This window comes from Akebia trifoliata, chromosome 2 (genome assembly GCF_017979445.1).
Source record: "Akebia trifoliata isolate Shusen 1 chromosome 2, ASM1797944v1, whole genome shotgun sequence".
In the NCBI taxonomy this organism is placed as follows: domain Eukaryota; kingdom Viridiplantae; phylum Streptophyta; class Magnoliopsida; order Ranunculales; family Lardizabalaceae; genus Akebia; species Akebia trifoliata.
This window is the reverse complement of record NC_141376.1, coordinates 27,424,124-27,435,664: the sequence shown is the minus strand read 5'-3', so window position 1 is coordinate 27,435,664 and position 11,541 is coordinate 27,424,124. Positions and strand designations below refer to the sequence as shown.

Sequence of the window (11,541 nt, the reverse complement as noted above, 5' to 3'; positions counted from 1 at the left end):
CAAAGCTATGTCAAATCTAAATTGTATCTTTGTACCCAATTTACAAATATAAATGCAGTGATACTAAGAGCACACCATATGAAGCCTCTACAGCCAAGACCACTAATCTGTCGAGGATGATGGAGTGCCTGTACATTAAAAAGGAATTGTTGTTTTAGGCTTATTAGTAAAAAATGACTATTTGGTGCTTTTGATCCACTCATGTAACATGAGTTGTTGGAAAGTATGGTTGCTTTGGTGAGCCATTGATTCAAAAGAACAAGGATCATAACCAAAATGTGGTTGCACTACTAGAACCAAATTTTATCTTGAGCTCAACTGAAGCGTATTTTTAGAAAAAAAATAAAAAATCATGCTAAAAAAAAAAACAGAGATTGAAAGTGAAATTTAACTGCAAAATAGAAGAAACAGAGATCAAACCATAACTGTTGTCTTTATTTTAGATTTCTTTGTTTCTGAGCCCTTTCTCGGGAGTCATTTGAAGAAGAGATGGGGAGCTTTCGATGTTGAAACTGCCGGTCATCAGAGAAGAAACAGATCATCTCTGAGTTTCCAGTGGAATTCGATTGTCAGAGAAGAAGGGCTGCTGCTGCAATTGATTTTGCACGTGTGATACATGTTCCTTCTATTTCGCCAAGTAAAGCCCGTCGCATCGCGATGCCTATCGTATCGGCTTGACCCTTCATAAGCGGAGATAGAATAAAACGGCCATAATAAAGACGCTTATTGTCTGCTCTTGATTCAACACACTTCCACTGTAGTGTACGAGTAGATACTGCTACTGCCTCTCGAAGCATAGTAATATTATTTGATCAGATCATTGAATCATTTATTGTTTTGGGACAAAGAAACCCTTGAACAATTTGGTTTTTTTTTTTTTTTTAAATGCATTGGAAAAAATTTGTGAGGTGATAACTAGCTGATGTGGCAAATAAATCTAGAGATCTGTGATTGAGATCCTACAGTTGTAAGGTTCGTTTGTATGGTTCTCTCCCACAAACGACTGTGGAAGAGCGAGCCGGACTCTCTCCAATATCCACCAAAACATGGGGGACATCTCTAAATCACCTTAAATAAAATAACAGAAAATGCATTGGACCTGAATTTTGCTTAATGTAGACAAATTAACCAACCAAACTTGCATCATAAAGACTATTTTTATATTAATAGATAAATCCAAACATAAAATTACACTCTCCACATCACAAGATCAAGATCCGTCGTAATTTATAGCAAAACAGACAAAACGAGAAAAGCATGTAACAGCTTATTATGTATTTGAAAAATGAACAACTGAACCTTAAATGATGTACTAATCATCAACCTCCGCTTTGATTTCTCTTTGCAGCTCTTCCTTGTACTCCTCAAAGGTCCCCGGGTAAGTTTCCACGGTCCCATTCTCAACAACCCAGATTTGACTCTTCTCTTCGTCCTCGCAAACACGTGAAATTAACCTAGAATCATGACTCACCAAAACAACACCACCCGTAAATTCATCCAAAGCATCGGCCAATGCATCAATGCTCTGCATGTCTAAGTGGTTTGTTGGCTCATCCAATAACAAAATGTGGGGCTTAGACATAGAGATTGAAGTGAAGACAACACGAGATTTTTGCCCTCCTGACAGTTTCGCTATAGGGGTAAGGTGGTTATGGCTTGGAAGCCCGAATTTCCCGAGTTTTGCACGGACCGCCTCTTGCTTGCTAAGTCCTTCTTGATCGGGATGAAGACGGAGAAGATATTGCACAGGAGTCTCCTCCATAGTCAATAAGTCCACAAAGTGTTGAGAGTACCTCCCAATCCTCAACTTCTGACTCTTTCGCGCTTCCCCCTCTGTAGGGACCAAATCACCGGCTAGAAGATTGAGTAGAGTAGATTTCCCAGCACCATTCGGGCCCACAATTGCGACGCGTGTCCCCATATCAATACCCACATCAACATTCGAGAGCCTGAAATCCTCCCTATTTGGATAACTAAAACTGACTTCAATAAGCTGTAAGAGAGGTGGGGTAAGCTCGGTAGGCTCCGGAAAGTGGAACTCTACACTATAGTCCCTCCATTTCTTTGGGGCCTCTGCCAGGGCCTCGTCTTCATCAAGCTTGCCCTTCCCCTTGGCCTTCGAGGCTTCTTTGGATGCAATGAACTTGGCCCGATCCTTGACCTTCTCTTGCTGAACCCGATTTCCCGACCTTTTTGCAGCCTTCACTTGTTTGTCGTAGATCTCGAATTTCTTGTTCATCTCTTTGCGACGCTGTTCATACCCACTCTCGAAATCATCGAAATTCCCACGGTAGACATGTAGTTTCTCATCGTGTAGATGAATGATTTCGTTGCAGACAGAGTTAAGGAAATCACGGTCGTGTGAGACGACAACAAGAGTTTTCTTCCATCGACATAAATACTCTTCTAACCAAAGAACAGCCCGAAGGTCAAGATGATTGGTGGGTTCATCAAGTAATAGAAGGGTCGGCTGCACAAAGAGTGCCCTAGCCAATGAGATTCTCATTCTCCACCCACCACTAAAAGACCGGGTGGCTCGGCCTTGCATATCTTTGGTGAAACCCAATCCTGCTAGTATCTTCGAAGCCTGAGCCTCGGCTGCATCTGATCCCATCACCTGTAACCTCTCATATAATTCGGCAAGCTTCTCACCAGCATCAATATCTGTATCTGCATCATTGTCGTCCCCATCTCCAGCAACAGACAAGGAATTTTGCAAACCTTCAACCTCTTGTCGAAGCTTGACAAGTTCTTCATTGGCTGCAACAACGGCTTCAAGGGCAGTCCTGTCGTCACCAACTACCTCTTGTTCAACCAATAGCACATCGATGTTTTTGGGTACAGGGATCTTCCTCCAAGCAAGAAGTTTCAATAGCGTGGACTTTCCCTTTCCGTTGGGTCCAATTAAACCATATCTCTTCCCGTGAGAAATCTTCACCGATGCATTCTTGAGGAGCTCCTTCCCTCGTGCAGCTACGGAGAAATTATCAATCGTTATATCTTTAACATTAGCATCAGCAGCTTCTTCGCCATCAAGTACAGAAGCCCGGCTACCAATGACAACAGTGAAAGCTTCACGGTCGTCCTTGAGAGCTTCCTTCTTGGCCTGCTCAGCGGCGTGAGCAGAAAGTAGGTCTTTCATTTCTCGCTTTTTCAACTCTTTTTCAGATATGGAGATGTTGAGGGGCTTCAAATCTGAACGTCGATTGGATTTGTTGTCAGAAACAAGATTTTCAAGGCCATTCTGTTGGTTTTCTTCAGAAACGAAGTCGTCATCATCATCAGAGGGGGGAAGGTCGATGCCATCGGTGTAAGATGGAAGTTTTGGTGCTGTCTTCACCTTGGGTTTATTAGCAGTAGAGGACGAACCCTTCTTGGGTTTATCTGGTTTTTGGTCCATACTGGCAAGCATGGCTGAGACTGAGAACTTCTCTTTCTTGCCATCTTTGGCAGCATCTTTGCCGGGCTTCACCTTAGTGGCTGGTGCTGCTCCAGAATCATCAGTCTTTTTCTTTCCCATTGCAAACCTGAAAGAACCCAAGAAAAGATCATAAATAATATTTAAAGGAAAAAAGAAACACAAAAGGTTGATTTTTTGCATAATCTTGGATATAAAAAAAATGATACCAATGTCAAACATCCGTCCACTCAGTAGAATCCCAAATAGACAGAATTTTTATTCTTAATTTTTTTACTTTTTGCCCAGCAAGCAAATGGAATTATATTAAGAAAAAATCCAATAAAAATAGATGGAATTAAAAAGAATAGATGAAAAATTAAAATCTGATCTTTGCAACCATTCCAGCAAAACACATCACATAGAGTAAGAAACATTACATAACTTCAATTCTTAATCCTCAAAATCCAAACTGTTGAAAACCTAATTAAAGTCTAGTTTAAAAAGAGAAATATTCAGTGGGTATTGAAATCTTTTGATGCCTGGAACATTGACGCCATAAAATGAGTCTCACTGTTGGGCCCATATGGATTTGATTCAAGGACTGGATTTTGGTGAGAGCATCTCCTCACCAATCAAACCATACCTCTCCCATGAGGGATCTTCAATATAGCTAAAGTGAACTAATTTTTGGTGGTCTGATTCTTAATGAGAAAGATATTCATGGTGAGGATATCACCATTACAAAGAATTCGCCCTTGACTCATCTCCATGTGGGTTCAACAATCTAAAGCCACTTTATATGTGAACATGCCACATGTCAGCAGATCCCAGTCTCATATATATTAGCAGCTGTGATTGTCATATTCAAAGACTGGGACTTTAAGAAAGCATCGTCACCTTTATAAGTAAAGATATTCAATTGATAGGTAAAAAAGAAAATAAAAAATAATGTCGAAGGGCCTATCTCGGAGCTGTTAAGAAAACATACCCGGATTTAATATTTGCTATATTCATAAAAATAAAAAGAAAAGGAAATAAAAATACACAGACACCATCGGATTGTTTGTAGAAACAAAAATCATATCAAGATGAAGAAATGTAGTGTCCCACCATTGGACCAAAGAGATCTGTTTGGTTACAGAACTCTTTAGGCTCATTTGGATCACTTCAAAACATGCTAAAGGAAAAATAAAAAAGTCAGTCAAGTTTTTTGAGAAAAATTATCTCACTGGCATTATGCTATTTAGCTGACACAGAAAATCCCCCCAGATAGTGCTGAGAAAACACACTCAACTTTTCTAACGGTCAGAAAACAGATTAAGAAAATAATTTGTTTTCTGTTCATATCCTACAAGTAAATTTTTTTTATCTTTTCCCTATCCCCTCCCTTGATTGCAATGGGAGGCACTACTTCAGGTCTGGCTATAAGTGTTACACATCCCAAGATCTACCCAAGCTGAACAAGGGAAAAATGGGGTCCATCTCTTCATCGCAAGTCCTTGGCCTTGAAGGTGTTGCTATAAGAACCCAAACAACCTAGAAATAACATAATAGAAGGCCATATAAACCCTAATACTGCACCAGTTAAAGCCCTACTAGCTCCATCAATCAAACAGAAACACAGGTTAGTTAATGTTACTGTCCTACGGGGCTCACTAATTTCAGATTACTATGTTATTTGTGAAAGTCCTGGGGTGTAGAATCTGACCACAGTTGTCAGTACAGTACCCCTTCATGTGTCTATGGATTTGTATCAAAGTTTTGGGACACATGTAGTACTGGGATAACCCCTCATGTCTTGTGATCTATGTGAGAGATCTTGAGGCCTGACAGGTTAACCCAGCTGGTATCCCATCCACATAATCCAGGCCAACACCATCAAAACTTGAGAGAACATGATCGTGTACGATGAAGCCACCAACTATTACAGGAGAGATTATTAGGTATACATTCTTTCCTCTTATGTAGGTATACCCAATTACTCATTAGATTCTAATGGGCTTCATTTTTATTTTTTGTGTAGGTCCAGTAACATTGCATCTATTGTTTTGCAGCCAAGGAATCAATTTTGGCCAATCTCACAATAACAGACTTTTGGCCCTGCTAATCCACCACGAAAAATCGTTTTACATAACCTGAAATTGGTTTTTCCTTGACCGAGTGGTGGTTAACCCTGACCAAGTTAGCATCAATGTGTTTCTCTGACTTCAATATTGTGTTGGGTTCCACAAAGATCGTTTTACATATCCTGAATTGGTTTTCCCTTGACCCAGTGATAGTACCCTGAACAAGGTAACACCTATGTTATTTGTCCAACAACATTGTCTTGGGTGTTTTAACCTGTACGTTGTTTGTTTGACATTGAATCGTGACATGAGTTTAGTCTGAAAGCCATTTGTCTAATGATGGTACAAGTATATTCTCATGTAATAAATACCAAATCCAAAACTCATAGCATTTGAATCCCAAAATAAGTGCAAGCAAACATTTTATTGACTATGCCTCAAGCTCTAACATAGAACTCTATTACTAAAATAAGCTAATCTACCAACATACTTTGCAAACACCAATATCAGTATAGACAATGCTGCTTCTTTTTTATTTGGAATATTCATAGCAAGTTAATAGCTAATCAACAAGTTTCTATTTATTTGCAACAAATATATAAGACATGATGTGACGGGACTCTAGTTCAATCTTCCACTGCGCATAACCATTATGCTTACTAACCCTACCGTAATCATAGGAAAATAATGGACTATTACAACTAGCAATTGAACAAATTCCTCATCACTATGTAGATGCTTTGTTTCCTTTTCTCTTGGCCCTTATTCTTATTCGACTCAGTATGATGCCTAGCAATTAAAGTTGAATTGTCACGTTGATGTTATGACACCATCATTTTATGCTCTTGAAGTTGTAAAGCATCTTCCACTGTAATGACCTGAAATCCTAAAATATATCTCGAGGAAAGAATTTTAGATCCGTGCGTTGATTTAAAAGTTATCAAATCCTCGAGTTTCACATTAGATATTTTTCCAATACGTAAACGACACCTTAGAGACGTAATTTGAGGAAACCGATCATACCATTAGATTCGTGTCGAAAAATCATTCGAAATAGAGTATAAGTTTGTCCAATTCGGCATTCGGGAAAAACAATTCCCAAAATGACAAGTATGTCCCAACTTAAGTGATATAAATATTTAAATTCTATTAGAAAAATCAGATTTTTCTTATTATCCTCTCAAAACAAATCTCAACTCTTTTCCTTCAATATTTGAAACTCAGATCTACACTAAACGAGAACGATCCGAGCTTAGGCGCAAGAAGGAAAGTTGTTCCTCTCGTCGAGGGTTACGCGTGGACGCAAAGAAATCTGATTTTCGCCGGAAGAAAAATTTGAAGATTGGCCGGAGGCGATTTTAAACTCCGTTCAACCGTTGAAAATAGCTTGATGTAGGTTGCCTTCCCTTCTACCTTCTAGTTATGCGATAATTTCATAGAAAATCCATATGATTGTTGATAAATCGATTATTTCATTAAGTTTATACATATTTGAACGATTTGAATCATGTTTGCATGCTTATTTATGATTGGTTTTAGTTCATTTGATGTAATATAATCATTTTATAGTTAATATGATATTTGGATCGATTTTGGTCGAGTTTCGACGAAAAATCAGCAATTCGGAAAAGTATCCGAATGTTGAGTTTGGTTCTAATTTGTTTTGTGTTGCTTCCATATAGTATGTATACCCATTTCCTACATTTATTTCATTAAAAACAATTACGTATTACCTTAAGTTCTTTAATAAATAAATAAATAGTTCATTTTCAATTTCGACTTTGAAAAAAATTATTTTTCAACACTTAGTTAAATTTGCATAGATTTCCAGCTTTTATGTCTTATGGTTTTATCTTCGTTTTCGAGTCTTTCTACTCAACCAAAACCATCGAATGGAATTGGTTGATGCTCTATGGATTTCGAATTTCTTTAAAAGTAAAATTACTTTGATAGATATGTAGGAAATTAGATGATAGATTGATCAATTTAATCGATGGATGGATAGAGAGAACGTATGTTCTCGACTGATTGATGGGACAGTGCCTCCAGTTCTACATAGTGGCCATGCCACGTAAAACGTGATAGATAGATAGAAGGATGAGATGGTTGATGGATGGATATGACAGATAACTGTCACTGGAGGGCACTACCAGATTTTGTTTGTATTTTCGATTAAAAGAAATGATATATTATATACAAAATAAATTATGTTGTTTGCCAGTAAAGATTTGTAGAAAACCCATAAAGAGTGACGCGTTGCTATGTATCCGGAAGCGGCGAGTCAATCTAGGATAACACTAGATGTCATATGCTCTTCGGTAGTATGGGATACCTTAGAGCATATTACAGCTTATGAAATCCGGGAATTTCTCCTACTTATTTCCTGGGAAACGTTGTGTGTAAAGGCGGTCTCTGTATAGTGTAGAGCTAGGCGGGGTTCACATGCATTGCCTCTTGATAGGCTTCGACGCGAGGGGTCTCCTGGGCTAGTTAGTGATCACTATTAGTCTGTAGTCGTCAAACGGTCGACCTCACCGTTAGTTGAACTCAGTATTGGGTTCTTGGTCAACGGCCAGTTTGAGCCGGATAAATGGTCATCCAACCGTGGTATGCTAGACCGGCCACAAAATCATATTATAACGATGGGATTCCACATCGGAGGTTAAGTTTGGAATATCGTATTGCCATAGCCGAGGCGGTTATATCTGCGTGTTCTTCTGCTCTCTTATCGATTACACCGCCGTGTTCTTATTATCTATCTTTTTCTTATTTTGTAATGATTGATAGATGTTTTCATTTAAAAGATGCATATGTTACTTTAAATGATAGAAATGATAGGTTGAAATTATTTAACTGTTTATTGAATATGCTTAGACATTTATCGTATGTTACATTATGAAAAACTTACATTATTTAACTGTTCAACTGATTACTCGTGCAAGTATGACTCGTTGTTAGAACGGCGTTCATCCTGCTGAGTAACATTCCCCTGTTACTCACCCTATCCTTCCCCTTTCAGATTATTCAACTTTTGAAGAACCGTTCTTTGAGGAGTCTTTTGAGGAGGTCCTTGAGGAGGATCAGATTGATGTCTTGCCGCCGCCATGTCTTTGAGGACTAGTAGAGGATCTTAGCGGTTTTTGGTTGTAGATAAGAAACATGGTAGTTTAGAAATTTTTGTAACCTGATGAATTATGAGATTAAAGATCTTGACTTATATCAGTGTTTGTCGATTTCTTCTGTTTACTCTAGACTCTCGTATAGATGTTAGTTAAATGTTTATTCCACTGCGTATATTTTCTTTTCATAAGTATTATTATTTATGAATGTTCTGTCAGATTGTGTGATTGATTACCTCACACCTCGAGATTCTAACCGATGAATCATAGGGATTCATGTTGGGATTTCGGGGCGTGACATCCACCTTAAATTCTCTCAGTATAAGGGCTATATTTTTTTAAGACAATGAAATATTTGGGCTAATTCCCTTCTACATACCTTTTTTTTCCTTGTTATTCAATTCAAAAAACACAAACCATAGCTATATATATATATATATATGCTAAAGCACAGGTTTTGGTTCCCATCTCCCCAAAGCCCCAAAAAGGAATTGTTGGATATAAAGAATCAATATTTGTTTTAGAATGGTCAGAAACTGGTCGTGCATTCTCACTCAAACCAATACTCATCCCATTTTGAAACATCAGCTTCAGAAGTGGAAGTTAACTTACTTATAAAATAAAATTGGAAGTACCAAATAAAAAAACGGAAGTTAACTCATTGTTTAGCTTCTTCTTTTTTTCTCTTTGTAATTTTCTTCTATAAAATGCCAAAACCTAGCTCTTTTTACCAACCTCAATCATACTTCCTTTATGAAGGAGCCACATAAAATTCCGTCCCAAAGGACCAAAAAAATTGCAAGATGACCTTGTGGAGAAACCCAAAAGACTAAAAAGATGAAAACATTCATCATAATTTTATAGAGACCTTTGACAACCTAGTTTACAGGTTCTTTTTATTTACTCAGCTCGGCACTACTGAAATTTCCCCTTTCAATACCATTACTCCTGGTGGTTTTCTTGGTTATTTATTTATTGGGGTAGGGGGGACACAATAAATTATGGAATTTGAGATGTTAATGGTTTTTTCTATAGTAATGTTTTAAGTGGCTGATCTTCTCTTTATGCGGGAGTTTGATTTTCCATTGACAGTCCAGCACTCATACTATTCCTTTTCCTTTCTACACACTCGAACTTTGGACACTCAATGAACTGAGAGTATGTACAGTTCAGTATGATATGCTTGAAAGTGTGTTATGGTGACTTGAGACCCAAGATCTCTACCTTAAAAAATAACAAATAAATAAATAAATAAAGAGGAACTACCGAGAACATAACAAACCAGAAAGAATTCAACAAGCATAAATGGGAAAATCAAGTTTATTCAACCAAAAAAAACCTAATTTCATACATAAAAAGACACAAAAGATTGATGAAAAACCATAACAAATCCCAAAACCTAAATTTGAACCAAAAAAACTGAACTCACCCCAAAACACACAATCAGACATAAAACATAGAATCTAAACAAAGATCTCACAAAACCAAACATGAAAACCCATCAGTGAGCTCTATCAATACCTTCAGACCACTAGATATCAGACACCTCTGAATACAAACCCCAGTGACACACCTAAGTATCAGAAACAGACAATCAAGATTGTTCAACAAAGAAAACCCAAAACCTGCAGTCAGATTTAAAACACAATAGCTCAGCAAAGAGCTTCAACAAAACCCAAATTTTTGAATAAGAACTATAATTCAAAACCCAAATCCACAACAACCAAATCCAATCTCTTAATTCAAACCCCAGTGACAAACAAAACAAAACTTGTACTCAGATATAACAAAAAAATAAAAAATCAGCAAAGATCTTTAACAAAATCCCATCTTTGACACGAATTCTACCTTCAGATCTGTAACTATCAAATCCTATTATAGTTATAACAATAAGAAACAGAAAATATGGTTTGCTCAACAAAAACCTCACGATCAGAAAAGAAAAAAAAAAAAAAAAACTAAATAAATAAGACAAAACCCAAAATCTAAATTTCATCAAAAATCATCTTTGAACCCTAATTATTATATCATCCCATCTCTATCAAATCTATGATCTCTACTTACAAGGATAATAGAACTAAAAAATAGAAGAATTTAAAATCTTACCAGTAAAGCTAAGTTGATAGAGAGCACCAGAGAAGGACGACCAACCGATTTGAACAGCAATCGAAACGCAGAAGCAGCTAAAAACGATTACAAATTACAACAGGTAATAGAGAGTTAGGGTTTCCTTTAAGAACAGACGAAGATCGTTGATTTGTGAGATTTTGTGCTTCAAAAGTTGAGCCGAATGAACCTTCGATTATGTGAAACGTTCTAAATCACAAAAAAATTTAGATAAGATTTTAAACAAAATCAACCTCGGTAAACGATTGTCCAATATCTATCTAGGTATAAATTCAAAACTGAGGTAGATTGAAACCCTAGATAAAATAACAGTTTTGCTCCTAGAACTTTGAAATAGAAATAGAAGTGGACTAGGGTTTTTATTATGGCGAGAGCTTGAGAGAGGAAAAGAAACGAATTAGAGCTCTTTCGGAAATTGGAAAGAAAGAGAAATACTACACGGACACTGGGGAGTGATTTTTTTTTTCTTTTTCTCACAACGCAACACCGGTTTGACACATGGTGCACATGACGTAAGTAATAAGAGAGAAATTCTATCTTAACCTATCCTTGGGAGTGGGGATTAGGGTGCAACTTAATTCGGTTCAAATCGATAATCAAACCAAATCATAAAATTTGGATTGATTTGTTTAATTTAAATTGAATTCGATTCAATTTTGGATTTAAAAAATAAAAAATCGATGAACTCGATTTGGTTTTCGATTCAGATAATATAAAAAATCGAACCAAATCGAAAATCGAGCCAATAGTATATTAATTTAAAATAAAATATTAAATTTATATTTTATTTTTAATTATATATATATATACACACAAAACCTTCGTCTCT

At 37.0% G+C, this 11,541-nt stretch overlaps 1 pseudogene across 1 annotated transcript; it reads right to left on the bottom strand.

Moving 5' to 3' along the window:
- Positions 1-1,138: 1,138 nt before the first annotated feature.
- On the bottom strand, positions 1,139-11,168 carry LOC147410014 (ABC transporter F family member 4 pseudogene; annotated as a pseudogene). The gene is made up of 2 exons (XR_015175564.1): positions 10,692-11,168; positions 1,139-3,527 (listed from the first exon to the last, which is right to left on the bottom strand). The product of XR_015175564.1 is annotated as an ABC transporter F family member 4 pseudogene (transcript).
- Between the last annotated feature and the right edge of the window lie 373 nt (positions 11,169-11,541).